General features: G+C 40.6%; 1 long non-coding RNA gene across 1 annotated transcript; it reads left to right on the top strand.

Moving 5' to 3' along the window:
* Positions 1–994: 994 nt before the first annotated feature.
* LOC147914584 (uncharacterized) lies at positions 995–17,666 on the top strand. The gene is made up of 3 exons (XR_015555079.1): positions 995–1,081; positions 12,071–12,249; positions 16,015–17,666. It is a non-coding gene; the product is annotated as an uncharacterized LOC147914584 (long non-coding RNA).
* The last annotated feature ends 6,237 nt before the right edge of the window (positions 17,667–23,903 follow it).

The raw sequence follows: 23,903 nt of genomic DNA, 5'->3' as shown, positions 1-23,903 counted from the left end.
ACCTCATTCTGATTCAAGGTATGTGGCTGCAGCATAGTTTCTCTAGACTGGGAAGATGGAGGAGTTTTACTTCCTTACCCTGCCAACTGCATCTCCCACCCAATCCCTGATTCCCCAAGGAAGTCAACCCTATACCCGGGAAACACACCAAAAATCACTGTTCACAGCATTTTCAATAGATATCTTCATCTGATTCTTGGTGATGGTCTGAAAGAAGAGGAAGAAGGGGTGAAAAAAAGAGAGAGTTCCAAAGTATTTTGCAGTGCATCAAAAAAAAATCAATTAATACCAATATACATGGAGAAATGATGACAGAAATCACCATAGCAATGTGTTTCCTCATTACTCCTTCAACTGGCCAGGCCCAAACCAAGATACATGAGCAACTTGGACAGCTATATAAAGATATCTTCAACATTTATTTAGAGAAGAGGCTGAAAACTGAATGGGGTGGGAGCAGGGAGAGATAGGAGGGAATAGGAAAATAGAGATGACTGACAGGACGCTGAACTGCATCATCATTGTCCTGAGCACTTCAGCTCTGGCCCCCACATTTTGTGTCCTACTCAGAAGCCCTACAAGTCATAGGATCCACTCTCCCCAGAGGCAACTTAGTCTATCTCTTTGGGATCTCAGCCCCATCCCTCAAGTGATTTCAAAGCACCTTCCTTTTACATACAGTGCTCTCTTTGAAAGGAGCCATGGTAGATTTTTATCCAGTTTTACAAATAGGCAAACTGGAGTTCAAAGGACTATATAATTAGCAAAAATAGCTGGGTCTACACATTGCCAAGAAATAGAACAAGAAAGTCAAAATATACAATCATATGAAAGTATGGATTGGTATAGGCCAAATAGCTGAATGATTTAAATGAGTTGCTTTTTTTTTTTTAAAACCAGTCAATTAAGTACTTTTGAATTCAGTCACTTTGGCAAGATTCAAACAAAATCTTTGAAACTATATCACGTTGTAGAAATAGTAAATACTACTGTAGGATCCCAAAAAGGGAACCCCAACTCCAGCCTCGGGAAGGCGCGGACCCACAGACACAGAAGACCGAGCTTGATGCAAACGCAAGAGGTAAGAGTTTTATTAAGCGGAGCTCCGGGCCGACACGTGTCTCTCGCAGGAGACAGAGGAGTCGACCCCGGACCTTAAAGGGCAAATTCTTATATAGGGTTTGGAAGCACAAAGCGGGAAAAGGTTGGCGCGGTCTTACATGATTGGCTAATTTAAAACATTTAAACAGTTACATTTTATGGCGCGAATTGCTATGGCGCGAAGCGATTATCAGGTTACACACACGCGTCCCCATCTGGACCCCCTCCACCCCGACCCTCCCAAACTTATCCCTCTGGAGCACTCTCTTGTTCTCAATTCTTCCCCGAACAGTTTAGGGTGGGTCTTTCATGAATAGAGTCAGTCAGGATTGATAAACGTTCCCTCCTATACCAGGAATCCTTAGGGCGTGGAGGTGCCTGTCTCTAAGGTAGTAACTTTTAAATTTTTAATATAATTTACTTCCTTCACTACTACTATTCTCTTGGCGAAGAAGATTACAAATAAATCTCCTGATAACCCAGGTGTAAAGAAATGTTCTAACAAGATCCATGTGTATAAAATCAAATCACTGGACTCAGGCACCTGATTTCTTACTATTTGCTCAGAGCAGGAGGCAGGAGGAAGACAGGGCTTTGGGTTTATTTATAAAAGGCTCTGCCACAGGTAGGCAAAAGAGGAAGGAGTACAATGTAATTTGATGGTGGATGAATTTGCAAGCAAAGGAGTCTAAAAAAGAAAGATTATGTTGACCCAACACTCACGGTTTACTTTTTAAAGTTGTGGGAAAAAGAAATGGCAAAGCTTTCTATTTTGGTAAACTTTTGTTCTAAAAGATAGAAATAAAAATAACAATATCCAATCATCTCTAAATTACTTCCACTAAAAACACCACCGAAAGACCTATAATGTTTTTTAAAGACTATTCTCATAATTTCTTCCTTGGCCCTGAAAATAATGGTTTTAAATAACTTGATTTGTATTTATTCCTTACTGCCTGTCTACATACACATTTTGAAATGCTTACTTTTGGGAAGGCCATTGCATGCCTAGCTTTCCTCTTTCATGAAATCTCTCTACTTTTCTTCACCTCAAACTTGCATGTTCTCTGTTTCCAGCAACATGGAAGACTTTCCAATAAGGAATATCCTTTGCTAAAAGACATGTTTAAAGCCTGGCTAAATGTATTTAATAATATATAACTGAGTTCCCAAGAAAGAAAGGGAACTCAGATGCCAGAAACATGGAAAAAATTGAAGGGCAGACCTGGAAACATGTGAGGTGGCCCAGCAGCAGCCCTAAGTACAGTATGGCAAAATACTAGCGTTATTTAAGTCACCACTACTATACCCGTAATGACATCTGCATTTGTAGCTATGGCACCCAGGGTAATCTTCATAGAGCTGCAAGCATCTGGCTTGTATATTGTTACGGCACCAGGTCCGTTTTTGCCCACCGCCCAGAAAGCCAAACACCCAGACGAAGAGATTGCAGCACAGAGAGTGTTTCACCACACGGCAGTCAAGTGTGGAAACGGGAGAATGAATCTCAAAGCTGCTTCCCTGAAAATAGGGACTCAGGGATAATTATGGGGTAGGGGGCAAGGTGGTCTGAAATGATTGGAGGCAAGGAGAGATGAGGTAATTGATGATCTGCGCAAGCGTAGTCAGGCTTCATGCCTCTTTGTAGGATGCATGTTCACAGAATGGGGGCATTAGCGTGCCCTGAGGGTGGAGTTCCAACCTCTTGCCGTCAAAAGGTCACTTATTGGACACATGTCTGCATGGGCCCAGTTGATGAGTTGGTGGTCTCAATCAGGCCTAAAGTGGACAAGGGGTTCAGTTCCTGAAAAAAATAGCTCAAACACCCATTACCATGGTGACCCCTGCTCCAGAGGGATGTTACCTATAGGAACCTAGTGGGAGTCAGATAGCATATTGCCTAAACAGCACAGTTAACAATGGATGAGTCTATCATGCAGATTTAAATCCTCACCTTCCCTTCTGATAAGTTTCTAGGTAAGGCCATCCCCCACTTCTTCCTGGTACAGGGTAGAAGGTACCTTTACAAATGGAGATTTTCTTTACAAATGTAAATGTGTCTTATAAAGGGCAACCAGAACTAAAAATGGGCTTAGCACGGACCCACCCAGATACCCAGAGATGTCTATGGTAATGGCCTGTTCTGGGGGCAGGCCTCCCATCCCAAACTCCTTTAGTTAGTTAGTGGGGGCGGGGACCAAAGTATCATTCAGGTAGAGATATATTTTGAGGTGGCCAATTCCGATTCCCCGTAGTTAGTAGCTGCTTAATCATCAATGGCTAACTGTTTGTCAGTTTCAATATTATATCTTCAAGTGACGATGAAGTCATGACTGAGCATTGACTTCTTGAAATATCCATTACATTAGAGGAAAGGGCATTGTATTTTTAAAGCATACATGTATAAAGCTTACATTGTCAAAGGCTATTGTTTCAGAATAGAAAATGAGTTTCAAAATATTGTGTCAAATCATATGAAATTTCTGATGATTTTTCACTTTTTTAAGCTACAAAATTATCAAATGAGAACACTGGATCCAATAAGTTTGCTTTGCCCTATACAACTGATTCTCATCCTCAGTGAGACTAGAAGTCCATCATTCACTTCTCAGTTCCCCCATGTAATTGTCTTTCTCTGTTTATCAGAGCATCTCCCCTAGGAAATCCCACTCCCTCAAGTCCCACCTCTCTTTGTCTCAGCTTGGACATCCAGTCATTCAGTTCTGTCCAGTTTCCTCCAGACGGATCTATGCGGGAGAGAAAAGGTATCCAATCCATGAATGAAGTTGAGATTGAAGGAAAGGCAGGAAGAAACTTGGTCCTTACTAGTGCAAGTCAAAGTCAAGCCATCTCCAAGCCCATTAGATCTGTCACACTTCCAAGGATGTTCACCTCATTCTGTACGATGCTGAGCGTGTCTATAACTGTCTCTGCTTTGAGCTAAGTTATGCAAGTCCCCTTCCTGTTATCTAAGCTTGGTGAGTGCCAGGCCCCAGAAAGGAAGTTATGGGAGAGGGTAAAAATTCCTTCCATATTTATTTGTGCAGAATCTTCACTTGTCAACTATATACTAGATGTAAAGAAGTGTTCTCACTCTAGTACCATCTGTCATCTCAGAGCTAGGATCGATTCATATAATGATATAGTAGAAAAAAAGAAGTCAAGTGACCTGGTTTTAAATCTTGTCACTGCTGGTACTGATTGTGCTTAACTTCTTGACCTACGGTATCCTTGTCTGTAAAGTGGAACTTAGGCCACACCTAGCCACATAACTTCATTGTAAGCATCAAATAAAATGAAGTCTGTTAAGTGTTTTAAAATGCCAAGGTACAACATTGTGGTCAGGGAAAGTCACACAGAAAACAGAGATGGGATACCACAGTGGTAGAAAAACCAGAGAGAAAACCAGAGTGGGTCAAAATGAAGGACTCTACAAATTCAGTTCCAAAAGAAATATGTAAGACATAAATGGATCTACTGAAGTTGCAAACACAGCCACCATACTTAAGGATAACGACAGCCACTTCCTTAGACACAGGTCCACTGACTCAGTGGATGCTCTCCAGATCAAACACTCTCCTAGGTTCACATCCAGATTAACATCACCTCTTGCACTGAGGTTTGCAGGGTAGGCTCTGTGGGCAGCCAGATACCTCTCAGTATTCCCAGTACGCCCTCTACATTACGTAGAGAAAAGAGAAGAGTCAAGTCTTTCATGTGAGTTTGCCCCATGCCAAGACCTTTAAGGTCCCATTATGACTTGCAAGATTTAATTTCAAATATTGCAATATTTACTCATACAGTAATCACCTTATTTGTATCAGTAACATATTTTCATGTTACTGATTCATGTAACTGATATGTACTGATACATGTTCAATCAGTAACAAATATTTCCCATGTTAAAAAAAAAATCGAGTGACGAATTTGGCTACTGGAGCACAGTTATTATAACCGTATGTAACAGAAGTGTAAATTGCCAGAGAACATAACTCTGTTGGAACCTTTGGCATACAAATTTAATTTTTAAACTCTATTTGTCACGTATATCCACACTTTTCTTTGTGATAGTCTCGTGTGAAGCTCCTAGAAAGACAGGTGAAGATCTCCTTGTAGGCTGTTAGGTTGGAAGGACATAGCTGCCCCAAACTTCTTAAAAGTTGACCCCAAGGGGACTTCCGGTTACAGGTAGAATGCAGTTGGTTGCCGCAGAACACATTCTTGCTAGACCAACTAAAAAATACAAATTGATTTTGAAAATCACATTTAAAGAGATCAGGGAATTAAGGAAACAAACAGAACTAAATGAACAAAATTTCTGGAGAGCAGAGCTTTACCAAGGTGAACTGCCTTTCGCAGGTTGTTTTCTTCCCGGAGCATTTGCCAATTCTGAGCACAGTCTGAAGAGCAGACTTGGTCCATGCAGAAGAATCATAGGAGGGCAAAGAGAAACCAGCAAAGCTTTTGGCATTCATACAAAGAAGGACAACCATTTGGAAACCAACGTATTCCTAAATGCTTGGCTGGTTTTGTCCATAGTACCTTTTGCTGAATTCTAGGGCTGAGCACAAGGTTAGAAAGCTTCTGTAAGATAGACTAAAATCTCCAGTAATCGGATAGTAACTGGGAGAAAAAGTTTCACTTGAGCAAAGGGGCCTGGCTCAGAAACACTGCTGGTGTCCCCAAGATATCCATCTAATTTAGAAGTAGGCATGGCAAGATGCTAAAGAACAGACCTAATCTTCCACAGTCTTTCAGAGCTCTCAATCAAAAGTGTGGGAGAGACAGGCCTAAGGGGAAAGACAGAACTGGAGGTGGAGGGACTCTTACTAAAACAACTCCATCCCTGATCCAGCTCAGGCCCTGTGGATTGAGGTGATCAGCTCCTCATCTTATCTGCCCCACAGAGGAAAAACAGAGCCCCGTACCATCATACAGAGCTTCAATGTTTGCTTTGTACATAATATCTGGCACACAATAACAAATTCCTAACATGAAAAGAGGCAGGAAAATGTGACCAATAACCAAGTGGAACGAACAGTATAAGTGGATACAAAGAAAAACAATGGATATTGTAGTTAGCATCCAAAGCCTTTGATACAATGATTAATATGTTCAAGAAATTGTAAGAAAATATAGGCAACAGTAATGAAAGGATGTGGAATTTAGCCAAGAATTGGAATCCATTAAAAAATAATCATTCTAGACTAGAAAAATACAGTTTCTGAAATTAAGAGCTCATTGGATAAGTTTAATAGCAAAGCAGAAGATTTGGTAAATGATCCCAAAGACAGATCAGTATAAAATATTTGACTAAAGCACTGAGAGAAGAAAAGAATACACGTATCGGTCACATGCAGGTCATAGTGCAAAACCCTACATACTTGTTATTAGAGTTAACTGGAGAAGGAGATGAAGAAGAGGAGGAGGAAAAGGAGAAAGAGAAAGAAAGAGAAAAGAGTAAAAAAGAAAAGAAGAAGGGAAGGAAGGAAGGAAAGAAGAAAGGAAGAGAGAGAGAAAGAGAACGAAAGAAAGAGAGATAGAAGGAGAGAGAAAAGAGAAAGGAGGGAAGGAAGGAAGGAAGAAAGGGAGGGAGGGAGGAAGGAAGGAAGGGCAGGATGAATACATAAAGAAAATATGGTCAGGAATTTTCCGAAGTTCTTTTTTTTTTTTTAAAGATTTATTTATTTATTCTCCCCCTAAAGCCCCAGTAGATAGTTGTATGTCATAGCTGCACATCCTTCTAGTTGCTGTATGGGGGATGCGGCCTCAGCATGGCCGCAGAACCGGTGCGTCGGTGCGCGCCCGGGATCCGAACCCGGGCACCCAGCAGCGGAGCGCGCTCACTTAACCGCTAAGCCATGGGGCCGGCCCCCGAAGTTCTTAACAAGAGCATCTTTCATGTTCAAGAATCTCAATTCACCCCAAAGATGATAAATATAAAGAAAACCAAAACTAGACGCATCACAATCAAACTGCTGAAGACAAAAGATTCTCCTTGATTCCGATAGGCTAGATGGCCACTGGGCCACTGTCTTTATTTTAAACTCAAATGGGAGGTGCTGCAAATTTTTTTGTGTGAGGAAGATTAGCCCTGAGCTAACATCTGTTGCCAATTCTCCTCTTTCTGCTGAGGAAGACCGGCCCTGAGCTAACATCTATGCCCATCTTCCTCTACTTTATATGTGGGACGCCTGCCACAGCATGGCTTGACAAGCGGTGCATAAGTTCGTGCCCGGGATCTGAACCCATGAACCCCGGGCCAGTGAAGTAGAGCATGCAAACGTAACAACTTAACCAGGCCTGCCCCCTGCAAATTATTTTTTTAATACTGCTAATTTTAAAAGGAAAATTAATTTCCATAACTTCAAAATAAGACCAAGTGAAAGATGTATAAATTGTGTTTATTGTTTGAAGATTTTAGCTGCTTTTCAAAAATAATAGAAACCACTTGTTTCAAATTATCCTGTAATCGAGATGAATAAAGCCAATTTCAAGAAGAATCTCCATGCCTGACTACTATAAGTAAATTGGAACATTGAGAAAGTACTTCAAAGACGTACAGTTAAGAATGTGAAGTCTTGGGCCAGCCCCGTGGCTTAGCGATTAAGTGCACGCGCTCCGCTACTGGCAGCCTGGGTTCGGATCCCTGGCGCGCACCAAGGCACCACTTCTCCGGCCATGCTGAGGCCCCGTCCCACATACAGCAACTAGAAGGATGTGCAACTGTGACATACAGCTATCTACTGGGCCTTTGGGGAGAACAATAAAGGAGGAGGATTGGCAATAGATGTTAGCTCAGAGCCGGTCTTCCTCAGCAAAAAGAGGAGGATTAGCATGGATGTTAGCTCAGGGCTGATCTTCCTCACAAAAAAAAAAAAAAAAAGAATGTGAAGTCTTAACTCTTACTTCACGTATTTACTTTTGAAAACACATACACGTTAGAAAACTTGGCTGAGGTTATTCATGATACTAGAATAATAGAGAAACAGGCACAAATTGTGGATGGAGTCAGAGGTAAAGTGTCAACATTTACTGAGCCCTTAATTACAACAATTACTGAGCCCTTATTAGGTGCCAGACGTAATTCCAAACTCTTTACAGAAATCATCACGGATGTGAAATAAACTTTACATAGATCATATACAGATATGAAAATGAACTCATTCATAACCCAACCCTCCATAATGTAAATCATTTCAGACAGTGTAATATCCTCGGGCCCATTCAACTCTTTTTTCCTACCATTTAGAGATAAACATTCATTCTAGCTGTTGGCTTCTGGATTTTGTCTAGAGTGTTGCAGATCCTGATGGAATCTGCCTAGGTTCCCACTGAGTCCTTTTTTCACAGACCAAGCCTGCTCTCCTCTCTTTTCTCCTCTCAGAAACTGCCAGCCTCTCTCTCTTCCTCAAATTACACCATCCCCTCCCAACCACAATCCTGGCTGTGAAATGGGATATAGTCCCCCAACTTTTCTCTTCCCTTCCAGCACACACATCCATTTCCTCCTAAATTGTTTTTGCTAATCACTTTGGGAAACGGGGATAGTTAAAATCATAACATGAAGGAATTTAAAAACTCATAACATTCTTGGAGCAGCGCTGTCTGGAGCACTCTTTCCTCTGCGTCTGAAATTATAACTAGGCTTAGTTGGGATTCTGCCACCTGCTATCAGTCACCAAATTTCCTTCTGGGTCCTATCCCTTGATTAAATTAAATCTTGCCGATGTCATGAAAACATCTGGTGTTTCTGGGCTCTAAGTGCTCAATTCACAACTTGGAGGCCCCCCAGAAGACGTCTCTGCTCTGACTCTACCCCCCGTTTCCTCCATAACATGGGAATCTCCAAGGTAAATGATCCATCAGCACCCAGTACCTCTCATTCCCCTGCCTCCTTAGAGGGAAAAGAAAAGAAAATTTGGAAGAGAAAATTTCTCAAAATCTAATAAGATGACATTTTGTCCTAGCCCCTTTGGACAGACCTATGTACCCAGCTATCATAAGTAAACCTACATAACAAGAATTTTGCCATCAATTACGAAATTCCTAACTTTCAAACCAACTATGGATATCTTCCCACTTCACTCAATTGAGTCATTATGTTTCCAAGCTAGACACACAGGAGTTACCCTCCTTCTGTATCCTTTACACGCAATCAATCTAAGGTTATTACTTATTCTCTTCATATTTTACAGAGTCACTCTCATCATCACTCTCTTTTTTTCTGCTGAATGTAAGTATCTACTAGTTATATGTAGTCACCCTTGAAATAGCTTGGAAGAAACTGACACCAGTTGATGTTTAAAGATTTACTTGCTATACTGCTCTTTAATTTCATTTTAATGATTGCACACTTTGTCATTTTAGGTTAATACTTATTTTTCATATCTCAGATAATTTTACTTTCCACAAGATAAGAGATTTTCCAGCATTTCCTGCTTGCCTCTCTATAAATACAATAAAATCAGAAAGGGAGGATTATTTTATATGTACCTTCCACTAGGCTAGCTTTGATCCTTGGCATTTAGCATCAAAAGCAAGTCCACAGAGTAGCATAACAGTGAGCAACTTTCATCACTCTCCATGCTTTCCTGCCCATTATTAATCAGCCTAAAGAACACATCACTCTGACTGCTGGGAGATGTCAGTACTCAGAAAGGAAGTTTAAAATTATGTAAGAAATGAGTTCAATGACCTCTATTTCCTTGCCTATTTGGTAAATAATTTGTGGTTTTCTGAAACTGGAAGCATATTTTAGAGTTCAAGCAAGCTTGGCAGTAAATTGTCCCAGGGCTCATAAAAATGTGCACACAGGGTTTTCCAGACACCAAATCAAATAACTAAAGTGAAGTGAAACCAAAACAGAGCTGATGCATGTGTGTGCACAGTGTACCCTTTTCCAGAACTGCAGACACAGTGGTCTGTCTTTTACTGTGTAGCATAAATGCTATAATGCTACATAGTTCAGTAGTCAAGTTGTTTGTTCGAATTGCTTTCTTTTTGTTTTTTAACTTTTACAATATCTCTACACTCAGTTTCGACTGCTTTAATGAAAGATGTAGGTTATAGGTTGCAACCTAGACCTCCAGAACCTCTCAGAGCCTAGCGAGGCCCTTGTCCCATTGCCTCTTGACTTCCACGTGTGCCAAGGAAGGTCGGGAAGAGAAGTCAGAGCTGACAGTAAAGAGACTATGGGGACAGAGGTGGGGTGAGCAGAGGCACACACTCTGGCATTGAGAAAAGAAAAGAAAACCACATTTCGGAATACTAGCAGGCTTACACATCATTGGGAGTAAGAGGAACTTGGCTCAAAGAAATACTATCTGTTCAGCTTTTTCCCTTTCTAGTAAAACATTAAGTGATTGTCCCAAGACCCTCCAGCAGTTGGTGAAGGAAGAGTCCCAACTAGAACACTGAACTTGAGACCGTTAAGTCCACTGCTCCTTGGGCATAGGTCCAGTTCACAAACCCTTACAACTAGGACCCTCTGCACTCACCTACTGCTTTTTCTCAAGCCACTCATCAGAATGATCCTTTTAAAAATAAGCCAGATAATAAAGCATGTTCACTCCTCTACTCAAATCACCCAATCGACCTCAATATCTCACAGAGAAAGAGCCACAGTCCTCATGGTAGCCTCCAGGGTCATCCACCATCCGGGGAGCCCACACTTCACTCAACCCCTTTCATCCTAATGCCTGATATCTCAGATCTCACCTCCCACAAGACCCCTTTTCCACTCTGTTCCAACCACATGGGGCTCCCTGCTGCCTCAGTGCCTTTGAGCATTTTAATTTTCCTGCTATTCCCCCATAGCAGGGGGATATGTTCCTTGTTCCCTCATCTCCTTTAAATCTCTGCCCAAACATCACCTTCCCAGTGAGGACTTTCTGAACATCTTATCCAAACTTATAAACTTTGACTCCCGAAGACTCCTTATCCTCTCATCCCACTCTGCTTTTCCCTACACCTTCCTTATCATGTTCTTTTTTTCTTTCCCTTATCATCTTCTTATATTCTATATAACATCACTTCTTTTTTGTCTCTCTCACCAGAATGTAAGCCCTGTGAAGTGAAGAGGTTTATCTTTTTTACTCACTGCTGAATCCCAGCATCAAAAACAATGCCTAGTACACAGGAGGACTCAACAGCTATCTAGAGAACAAATGAGTAGAATAGAAAGCCAATTAACCATTTTCTTCCTACTTCGATGTCATCACTAACTAGCTTTCTGATTTATGCAGATGACTGATAACTTAGATAACTAACTAGCTGTCTGACCTTAAACAAGTAACTGCTCTGAGCCACTACTTTCTCATTTGAAGAAATCATTCTTCTCTATAAGGATTACATGAGATAATGTATTACAAAAGCACTGTAAAAAGTATTAAAGGCCATATAATTTAAAATTATGATTAGAAAAATCATTAGTTTAATTAGTAACTTCTCATAAATGAGCAATACAGCTCATCCAAAGGACATAACATACATAGAGAGAGAGAGAGAGAGATAACATACATCTAGATATAGATAATATATATATACAAATACATAGATAGATATAGATAACATATATCTATACAAATACATAGATATAGATAACATATTTATATAGATATGTAGGTAGATAGATATAGATAACATATGTCTATATAAATATATAGATAGATAAATATTGATATAAATAGACAGACAGAAAGAAGGAGAAATCAAACATCCATGGCAAATTTGAAAACATATTTGTGTAATGAACATTTTTTCCCAATTAAGAACTTAATGAAGAAATGAGAACTGACAAAAACAAGAATAAAGCCCAAAATGATGCTTAATTAAGATTCTCTCTTTTAATTTAGTGACTAAAATTATTACGGCTTCCTCTTATGAAATAAATTATTTGGCAGAATGTAAGTTCCTTAGGGGCCAAAAATTTGGAAATGTTCATCAGTATATCCTCTGGGTCCAACAGGAAGTTGTTTGCTCAACATTTCAGTGAATGAGTAACCAGCAGAAGTGGTGACAAGTGCAGCAGAAAAATTGGGACATTTCAGAATAAAGGCCAGCTGGTGACAGACGTTGACTTGCATATCTGGAAGCCATCTCTTCCTGGATTTGTGACATTAAGGATGAGTGGACATTTTTGAAAAGGTACATGGTGGTTCCTTTGTAGCTCAGCAAAAGTTACTGTAGACTCAGGGTGTCCTAGACGCAGGGAGCTGTGAGTGGGTGGCAGAGAAGCCTGGGCACGAGCAGTAATAACCATCATGGTGCTTTGTAATTACCGTTTGATCCAGCATACTTTTTCAGAATCCTGAAAGTCTGGCATTTCACTGCTTACTTAATCATGTAAATCCTCATGGGCATTCGACCTCTTCAACCTGAACTTTAAATCATAAAAGAAAAAATGGAGGGAGGGATTGGTGAATGAGAGTCTCTTTTTACAGCTGCCTTGAAAAAAAATTAAAATAAAACAAAATTAAAGCCTACTGAAAATTAACCTACTAATATTGATATTTCTCAAAAAAAAATCAGCTTTAAAGAAACTGAATAGGAGGTAGAAGGGAGATCGAGTGTTCCCTTGTTGTTCTCTTTTGATCTTTTTCACTGATCCAACTTTATTTTAATAACATGTCCAAAGACTGATTCAACCTCTCTCCCACTTTAATAAAGGTTCATTAGTGGATTAGGAGAGATTTGAAACTGAGCCCAGTGGAGTCAGCAGAGACAAGTTCCAAACAGCCACTCAGCACATTTTGAAAAGTAGCAAGCTAGCAACCTAGAAAAGATCCACCAATCAAATTTGGTTGTAGTTGTGTATGTGGAGCCTACTGGGCAGGCAAACCATCTCCACGTCTGGATGGGCAAGAGTGACAACATTACCCATTGAAACTAACAAGGCAAAGATTTTGTGTTCCATTCAGCCAATCCCAACAAAATAAGCACAGCCCATCAGCATGGAACATAATAAGGGGAAAGCTGATCATCCAGCATCTATTATTGTGATAAAAATAAGCAAATCAGTGCTGCCACCTGGTCTCTGCTACTCCAGGATCCCATTGTTCCTTTTGAAATCTGCAAAGTCCATCTCAATAGTAGTGTATCCCCCAGTCCCACCTGGCCTGAAAAGAGATCATCACAGAGTGGAACTGGGGAGTAAAGTGTTGATTTCTTCTATTTTCAAAGGCTTTTCAAAATTAGTTCAAAAACTATTGACATCTCACAATATATAGGTAAAAATACTACAACTTCTACTAATATTACAAAACAGAATAATAATAGCTAACATTTAAGCACCTATTATGGATTTTTCTAAGAACTTTATAGCTATTAGCTCATTTAATATTCAAAACAAGCCTGTAACAGACACTCTTGGTTGTCTGATTCAACCTATATCTTTAATCTCCTTTTCTTCCCAAATTCAAGCAAGAGTGGCCATGAGACACAATTCAGGCCCATGAAATGTAAGTGAAATTCTGCTACTTGGAACTTTGAGGAATGCTTTGATTTTCTGATAGAAGGGCAGCCTCAACTAAAATTCCCCCAGAGCTCTTTCCCGTTTTTCCTACATAGAAAGTGAAACTACAAACAAAGTGTGGCAGAAGCAAAAGATAGAAATAATCTCATTTCTCTGACACTATTGATCAGTAGCATCCCCTTTGGACTTCTCTTTGTTTAAGCCACTATAAGTGACAGTTTCTGTCACTTACAACCAAAGGTATTCCTAACAGTTGCTGCTGTTATTCCCATTTACGGATGAGGAAACTGAGGCAAAAAAAGTTAAGCAATTTGTCCAAGATCATCCAGGTGGCAAATGGAAAAGCTTGGGTTTGAATCCAGGCTCTCTTTCCCCAGAGCCCACGTTATTAGCCACTATGACGTGCTGTGGTGCTCCTGACAACAATTGGTTTAGAAATATAGTCTTTTTAAGGATTTTTTTTAAGGATTTTCCCTCAAATTTTCAAAAAATATAGCCATTATCATGATTATTTTATTCAAGCTCTCTACACAATTTTCTCATCAGCTACGGATACCCAAAGACAGGTTCTGGGTCGCCTCACCTCACTTTGCATCGCTGTTGCCATTTATCCAGGGGAAGCATCCATCCTGGATCTAGCCAATGTTTTCCTTTAATTCTTTAATCTTACTTTACTTTAATCTGTAGAAAATGCCAGTAAACCAAAAGTTCCCTAACTGTATTCATTTGTATGATATGGAAGGATGTATGGGAAAGAGAGAAAGAAGGAAGGATGGAAGGGAGGAGGGGGGGAGAGAGAGAAAGGAAGAAGGAGGAGGAGGGGAGGGGAGGGAAGGGAAGGAGGAGGGGGAGAGGAAGGAGGGGAAGAGGAAGAAGGGAAAAAAGAAAGAAGAAATGGACAGGAAAGAAAACATTATTATAACTAATTTTACCAGAATTGATATATTATACTGTGGTTACTTTTTTTTAACTTTCTATTTGAAAATAATTTCAAAGTTACAAAAAGTTGCAGTAAGCAAAAATAGTACAAAGAGCATCCATTTATTCTTCACAAATTCTGCTGTTGTTAAAAGTTTACCCCATTTGGGAGAAAGTTACGGCCAGTGACCCCTAAGGAAAGTGCAGTGAGAGAGAGAATTGTAGGACTCCTCTACAAAAGGCTGCTAAGAGAGGGTGTGGTGAGCCAAGGCAGTGCTCACAAGGCTGAACGGCTGTAGGCAAGGAGCTCAGGTCTTTGTGGAAGGACATCCTGGGTCATGGTCGTAGGCTAGTGCTAGACAACAGCCAAGACCAATGATGTCTCCAAGATCTTCCTGTGTGTTTCTTTTTCTAGGTATGTTTGTATGGGGACTCATTTATGGAAACAGTGTTCCTGCTGCTGGCAGTGACTAGGCACATAGAGACACATATTTTATCCCATTCACAAAAAAAATGTTTAGCCCATTTGCTTTATCATTTGAATAGATGACAGATGATTGATAGATGATGATGATGATGATGATGATAGATGATAGACAGAGATAGATAGATAGATAGATAGATAGATAGATAGATAGATAGATAGATGATAGATAGATAGATAGATAGATGATAGATAGATAGATAGATAGATAGATAGATAGATAGATAGATAGACAGACAGAGGAGTGAATATTTATGTTCCCCACAAAATTCATATTTTGAAACTCTAATCCCAATGTTATGGTATTTAGAGGCAGGATTTTGGAGAGGTAATTAGGTCATGAGGGTGGAGCCTGCATGAATGAGATTAGTGCCCTTATAAGAAGAGGCCAAAGAGCTAGCTGGCTCTTTTTCTGCCATGTGAAGACACAGCAAGAAGAAGGGCATCTGTAAACCAGGAAGAGAGACCTCACCAAGAACCCGACCAAGCTGGCACCCTCATCTCAGGCTCCAGAATGTGAGAAATAAATCTTTGCTGTTTAAGCCACCCAGTCTGTGGTAATTTGTTATAGCAGCCCAAACTAAGATAGGTAGATAGGTAGACAGACAGACAGACAGATAGATAGATAAATTTTTCTGAACATAGTTCTTTACCCCTAAATTCTTCAGAATGTACTCGTAAGTAAAGCAATATTCTCTTTTATAACCACTGTATAGTTATCCACTTCCCACATTTACATTGATACAATTTTATCTAATCTACCAAACATGTTCTAATTTTATCAATTGACCTAATAGTGTCCTTTATAGCATTTTTCTTCCTCCAGTACAGACTTGTTGGGGCTTCATTGTAAGAGATTGTTTTATCATTATATATTAATTTAATTCTTTGGTGAAATACTTTTCAGTCCCTTGAATAGGGGTTAACCTATGGGCATCCCTTCTCAGGACTCAGACTTGTAAAAACAATTCACACTTTACCCAATTTCTCCCATATCTACCCTCTGTTTTATTCGTTTCACTCCTTTTTGTCACAGGAAGAAAAAAGAAGGCAATGCCAACTTCAGACCCAGGTGCTGGATTCCTGCCTGGCTTCCCACGATTTAGGGGCTCCAAACTTCCATGTGTCTTCCATGAAATTTTCTAAGACTCCTCACCACCACCCCTCTGGTGCCTGGGCCTGGCTGGAGCTGGTAGTGCTGTCTGGGCAGGTTTCCTGAGCCTGGGTGGGGGCTGACATGTACTCAGTCTCTGTTTCTACCCTGTAGGGTTCTCTCCAACCCTCCTCCTTGTGCCTGGGGTGGACCTGATGCCCCAAAGAGTTCCAGAATTTGTGCCCATGGGGTCATCCTGGGGCCCTGGGGTTGGGATCCAGTTCCAGGAAAGCAGCCTGGCCAGTGTATCAATCCTGCTGACAGGCACAGTATTGCTTTCATGGGATGGTGTCAAATTGGGCTACTAGAATGGTGCTGACACTCAGATTTTGAGTGATTCTCACTCACTTGAACACATGATGAGTCCAGGGCTCTGGGCTCCCAATAGCCCACAGTCGACCCTTGAGTTTGAGCTACGTGTGTGGTCTCCCGCATCTTCAGTCTCCTGTCATGTTCCCACTGTGTTGCTGCCTCTGGTCTATAGCACCCAGAGTGGCAGGTGTTATTTATCCTGTGCACTACCCCCTGCTGCTGGCACCCAGGGTAGTCACCTCATCTCTGCAAACTCTGCATCACATGTAATACAGTCCTTGGGGGTTGCCCCACCTGTCTCCTCCAAGGGCTTTCTAGACTGTTGCTTTGCAACATCAAAGGGCCCTTCCAATCCATGTCCTCTCCTGCCTCCAGTTGACGTGGTGACTTTGTGCTCTCCGGGGTTAAGCTGAGCCAGATGAGAGTTAGGGAGTCTTTGTATAAATGGAGTCACTTTTCTTGCTCTCCTTACTGGCCCCTCCCCTACCCACTCCACTGGTGATGGTGGGTAGAAACCAGGGGTGCAGTCAACAGGGAAAGAGATCACATTTTGGGAATGTTGTGATTGCAGCCTAAAGAGCTCAAAAGAAGACATAGTTAGAAAATGTGTTGTTTTATATTTATGCCATAAAATTCCAAATGATAAATTTAACACGACCATAAAATAAATTATTGTTCTCATTTTCCTGCATACTGTGTGCATTTGTGGTCTTCTTCAAAAGAGCGCAAGAGCAACCTTTGAAAGAGACATCGGAACCCAGTACTCACAGGCAGCAGGACGGATGGTGCGGCATCATGAATAATGATGTAACAGCATGAAACAAATGGAATTAGGGCTCTTAGATCAAGAAGAGCTATATTGTTTCAACCCAGACATGTTCTGACAAGCTATAGGACTTGAATAATAACCACGTTGTTACCTTTTCCTCACAGTGGCAGATATGAAATTACCCAGTAACAGCACGTTTGACAATAAAGAATATGAAGAGATGATTTTTGGATCTAAACTGAAAGAGATGGTGTCTGGATACTTTGAAGAATCACCAAGTGCTTTGATTGGACAATAAACACATTGGTACCTCTTCTCCACCTATCATTCTAAATCTTTAGTGATATATCACTACGCCTCCTACATGTTCACAAATTTTGCAAAGTATTTTTAAATGCTATTGATTATATAAACAGGGGACCCACAAAAAAATATTTGCCCAAGGTCCCACACCCCGAAGCAAGAGGTGGGGTATAGATACCCACCCCGTCCCAGTTCTAAAAAGTGCATCACAAAGGATGAGAATATCACAAAGAGAACTGAGTTTTTCCAACAACTTGATCAATTCCTGTTTCTTTTTAAAGTCATAGGAAGTAGAAAAATTACAATTGGAGAATTTATCTGGAATAGAAGTCGTAGGTACTGTAACAGGCAGAAATGCCAGTTGAAGCTTGAGGCCAATGTAGGAGAAACTGACTTCAGCCCCAAAAGGGTGAAGTCGCCAAGGCCATATAAACACCCTTTGAACAAAGAAGAAAGAGTAGGGAAAATATAGCTTTGCAGTTGTACAACTTGAAGAAATAGCATAGGAGGGATAGGCTGCCAGTCAAACTAGAGAATGAAGTGTCCAGTCACATTACTGCAAGCTGAGGAGAAGAAGGACAATTTGTCATGACAGGAAGGCTCCATGGTAATCTCTAGGGAGTTGCTGAGGTTTTATTCACTATTAAAACAAAGCTTGGAAAAGAAGTCAATCTGTTTTCATGACTGATTGAGTCCTAGTCCCCTGTCTTTGGCAACTGTTTTCTTTCCACGCTTTTTGTACCTACTCATACAACACATTCCTTGGGCACCAAGTCCACCGCTCTGTACTATGAGAGTTCAGCCAAATGCAGCACATTCTGTTCCTCACTCACAGCAACACTTGCACACTCAGAAGTGCTAACCTACGCATGGATTCTTCTCCTGTCAGCTTCATTGTTTCAAAGCATGGTCATTTCTTCCTTTGCTTTGTCATAATTATGCCTGTTAGCATCTCCATTCATTTCCCGAAGGGCAGTGAGAAATGATAACCAGAGCAACAGAAACATAACCCACTTATACTTCCTTTTTCTGGACTCCTTTGCTTAGGTCAGGCTACCACTTGCTATTAATATTCTGTCAGGAAGAATTACAAAAGCAAATAAGTTCTATTTGCAATAGAACTCTAATCTCAGCAATTACTGGAGACCACAATTAATTCAAACAAAATGTGTATGCAGTGACTCTAACATTTATGAAAGCCAAGTTATGCTACCCTTCCTTTATTTAATAAAGCATACTCCCTTAAGGGGTCACTAATTCTCTTTATTTCTGTCACGGCATAGGTAGTGGAAACCTGACAGAGAATACAGCTTCTTCGGGCAAACTTCAGACACAACAGAGAGAAGGAAAAAATTAAATAAAATAAAGAGTATGGTATAAGGAAGCTGTGAAAGGGAGAGAGGGAAGGGAAAAATAAAAGAAAGAGGTGCTCTGCATCGGGGGAGTGGGGTACCACCAGCAATGGCCCATCTATTAGGGAGATCCCCTGGGCCATAGTTATCTGCCAGGTGTTTTATATATATGTAGTCTATGTATATATGTAGTATACATAACAAGAGAGCAAAGGCAGAGGTTGTGTCTTAAAATGAACTGGCTAAGGAAGATTGCCTATCTTGCTCAACACATGTAAAATTTCAAGGCTAATAATTACAAATCGGTATTATTTTTCATTGTTGAATTTCATTATCCCTTTTTAAATAAAAGTGAAGGCTGTGATGCAGTGAAAATGAAGCCAAAGTTCACCTAGCAGAATACTCTTTGTTCCAGCAATTCTATTAACATAACAATAATCGCGCCAAATGCCTTAACGCAAATGCCAAATGGAAGGTTTTGAATACACTGTTTTCATTCTGGGTTTACAAGGACCTCAGCATATGGGGAGATTTCCTTGCTTCGATTATTTCCCTGAAGTTTGTTAATAATAGCTCCCATTTAGAGGTTTTGATGATGCTCCAACATGCCTTTAAGGTACCAGAAATGTAATCATTGATGGAAACCTCACGACAGCCCTACTCTCACTTTGCAGATGAGGAAACTGAGGTCAGAGAGACTAGGCCACCCTCCTAAAGTGTCACAGCTAGTAAGTGATGGAGCTGGGTTATAACCACAAAGGACTTTATTCAAAAATACTTTTGAACTCTCAGACATTCCAAAACGTTAATTTAATTAGCATCCGCTAGGGAAAAAAAGACACGTGACTTCTTGATTTGGTTCTACTTACTGTGTCTGCAATTAATGTCATTCATCTACTAAATAAACATGCTTACTCACTGTCCTGGTTTTTATAGCGCTGTGTTCCCCTGGATCTGGCAAAAGCTGAATATTCATTCAGGAAGCAAACAACTGGTGGCATCTATTCACACTGTCATGGATAGTTAGTGATTGTTGCGAGTCCACAATACCCTCAGAACAGGGCAGAACATGAAAGAGCATTGTTCCTGCCCCAGCCTCTAAAATAAATCGGAGTGCCTCAAAGAGAAAGCAGAACTTTCCATTGCCTGTATCAGGTGGCACATCATATGCTGTTAGGGATGTTCATCAGGACTTGCAGTGTTTCATTTTTTATTTTGTACCCCAAAATCAAAGCTAGCAGAAGACAAAGTTTCCTAAACCAAGTAGCCCCCTACTGCTTTAATCGTGGGGCTCGTAAAGAGTGGGTGCTGTTTTTATTTCATTCTGGGAACTAACAGCCATAATGGAAACCTGATCCTACAAAACTGTACCTCTGGGACAGCATTACCTTTTAGTCTCATAACCTTTAATTACCTATATCACTCGTGCTTTTATAATGTAATTATGGGCTCATATCACATTTGCACACAAACTTTACACAGGCAGTAAAATGGACATAAATCAATTACAGCAGCCCGAAAATCAAAGACATATCTCTTAGGTAGCTACTTATCCATATCCTGTTTAGCAAAATTTCCCCTTCCTTTTAGTTTGTCTCCCGGGCTAGTAGTTTTAATCCAAAGAAATAGACCATTCCATCACTTCCTACGTCTGTTTTGCCCAAGAACAGCTCCAAACTCAATTTTGGAACTTTTTCTCAAAAAATATTCTCTTAATGGTAATATTCAAATAAATGTAGAAATATTTCGGTATTAATAACCAACCCTTGGTGACCTTTTTAGTTTGCAAAGCACTACCTCATATATTATTCTTCTAACACTCCGAACAATGGTATGAAAGGTCAGGCCATGTGATTGTCAACATTTTACACATATAAAAATTGTGAATTGAGAAAGATGATGTAACATGATTACTGGTCACGTGGCTAGGGGATATTACAGTTAAAATTCAAACTTCAGTTTTCTGAGGCTGAAATGTTCAGCAGAAATCCACTTTAATACATATCAGTCCATATACACACAAATTTTATTAAACAGAAATCAAGAAAATATTCCAAAAGTAAACTGTAAGTGTTCCCTTGAGGTATTTTCTATAAATTCAAACATAGTACAGCTTACCGGCACATAAAGACAAAGGAGCAAAGCCAGACTCAAATGAAAACCAACAGACCTATTTTTACTGCTCATGCTGTATAAAAGGCAAGAGGAAGAAAAAACCAGAAGATCAAATGACAAAGAGCTTTCTAAATCTGTCACTTAGTAACATATTGCCAAATTCTTGGTGTTTTTACCCTGAGAAGTTTAAATTCTGCATCCCGCTACCAAAGGATTCATACTTTTCTGTATCTCTCTTTCTTTCTGTCTCTGTCTCTCTCTCTCTGATTCTCTATACACTCCCCTCTGGGGCACAATGGGAGAATGACAGGCTTTCTGATTAATACATGTATAATTCAGAAAAGTAAACGAACCACTTTCCTATCTTTGACATTTTCTGTTTTCCTCTCATTTTTACTAATCTTCCAGGGATGACACTGTCTAGTGAAGACACAGTGTACTGCAGAGCCAGATAAAACACAAAGGACGTAACTTACAACTGGAGAGATGCATATGTACACACAGAACCCACCCCTGAGCTTCTTCCTTCTTCCTGTCTGCATTTCAGACCGCCCACAAAACATGTGTGGGCAGCTGGTAATTCTTTCCAAATCCACATTTAACCTTCTGAAGTCACATTAGCTGACAGGGCTTCGGCATTTGTTGCCTAGAAAACAGATCAATAGACTCCATATTTTGAAGGGCATCAAATTCTCCTCCTGTCAGGAGCAGAGGAGAGGCTGTGGGGCCGGAGGAGAGCTAGCAGCAGTCTGATCAAGCCTCCCTGAGCTGCCCTTGCCAGGCAGAATAGAACCTTTCTGAGGCTTGTGTGGCGTTACTTGCCTGGCAGAGGTTGAGATGGTGTGTTTATGCTGGGCACTCAGAAATCCATTAACCTGGCCCAACGAATCATGGCCAAAGCCCAAACTAATCACAATTTATGGGTGGTCAGAGCAATCCCATTAATACCTTCATGATTAATCCTCAGAGGGTTTCTGAAATGTCTGCAGGTAGGAACATTTCAGTGGCTGCCTCATCTCTACAGCATCCAGGTACCTCAAGAAACTGTCAGGCAAGATTACAGGCGATTCTCCTCTTCCATAGCATGTATTCCTGTGACAACTGAGTCTTTTTGAGTAACAAGCAGATAACCTTCTTATCGGAAAAAAAAAAAATGCTTAAAAACTACCTCTAGGGCCCGGCCCGGTGGCGTAGCAGTTAAGTGCACGTGCTCCGCTTTGGCTGCCCAGGGTTCGCAGGTTTGGATCTCGGGCACTGGGAGATGCACCACTTGTCAAGCCGTGCTGTTGTGGCCTCCCATATAAAGTAGAGGAAGATAGGCGTGGATGTTACCTGAGGGCCAATCTTCCTCAGCAGAAAAGAGGAGGATTGTCAACGGATGTTAGATCAGAGCTGATCTTCCTCAACAAAAAACAAAAATTACCTCTAACTCAATATTTTTCTTAGTTATTGCTATATGCTGAATAACATATACAGATAAAAAGTACCTTGCCCATGTTTAAATTAAGTCATGACAATTCAGGGTTGAGATGCTTCCATTCGTTTTAAATGATGACCTTACTGTGGAATATGTGTAGGTTTTGTTAGGGTCTTCGGATCTCTTTCTGGGTTGCATATTACAAAGGCTGTGCCATTCACAACCATGAGTAAAATGACAATATGTAAGTGAGTAAAATGTAGAATTGCACACTGTCCTGGGCTGAATTGTGTCCTCCAAAAGTCATATGTTGAAGTCCTAGCTGCTAGTACCCCAGAACGTGACTGAATTTGGAGATAGGGCCATTTAGAAATAATTAAAGTAAAATGAGGTCATATCTTTGGGCCCTAATCTAATTTGACTGGTGACCTTAAAAGAGGAGATTAAGACACCGACACACATGGAGGAAAGACTATGTGAAATCACAGAGAGAAAGGGGCCACGTAGAAACCAAGCAGAGAGGCCTCAGAAGAATCAACCCCACCAACACCTTGATCTTGGACTTCCAGCCTCCAGAACCGTGAGAAAACAAATTTCTGTTGTTTAAACCACTCAGTTTGTAGTATTTGTTATGGTAGCCCTGGCAAACTAATACATACACACTGTAATTTGTCCCTTTCATTAGAAAAGCTGAAAATTCTGACTTAATTCTGGAAATTCCTTCAATGGAGTAAGATGGAAAAATTCCACCAAACTAAATTTATTTTATATACAAAACACACTACATCCCACATGTAATCTGTCAAAAACGCTTTTGGCTCTACCCTCAAAGGCTGTCTAGTACCTAACCACTGCTCACCATCTCCATTGCTACCACAGTAGCCCAAGCCACTATCTCCATCCAGATGATAGACTCTCTATGGATCCTAGATTGCCCCCTGAAAGTCTATTGAAACCACATGACCCTTTGAAAACATAAGTCAGATCACGTTACTCTGCTGTCCAATACCCTGCAATGGTTCCCTAGTTCTCTCCAAGGAAAAGTCAAAGCCCATATAAATGGCCTCCATGCCCTGCTTAAGTTGACCCTAGCTGGAGCTCTCCCCCTCAACCCTCTGATCCAGCACAGTGGCCTCTTGTTGTCCTCAGTCACATCTCTGCTCTGGCTTCTCCTTCTGTCTGGAAATCTCTCCTGCAGATATCTGGATAGCTAACTCCCTCACCTTCAAATCTTTGCTCAAACTACCCAGTTCTAATGAGGACTTCAGGGGCACCCTATTTAAAATTGTAACCACTACCTTCTTCCCTCTCCCACTATCCTACTCTACTGTTTTCTTTTTTCATGACATTTAGTCTCTTGTGGAATATTACATAAATTGCTATTGTATTATTTATCGTTTATCCTAGGTCTTTGCTCATTTGGTTCACCCATATATCTCAAATCACTTGGAGCCATGCCTGACCCATAGTAGGGGCTCAGTAAGTATTTGATCAATGACTGTTG

This window comes from Ceratotherium simum, chromosome 18 (assembly GCF_057802395.1).
Source record: "Ceratotherium simum simum isolate JZ-2026a chromosome 18, ASM5780239v1, whole genome shotgun sequence".
In the NCBI taxonomy this organism is placed as follows: Eukaryota; Metazoa; Chordata; class Mammalia; order Perissodactyla; family Rhinocerotidae; genus Ceratotherium; species Ceratotherium simum.
This window is presented reverse-complemented; position numbering and strand designations above follow the sequence as displayed.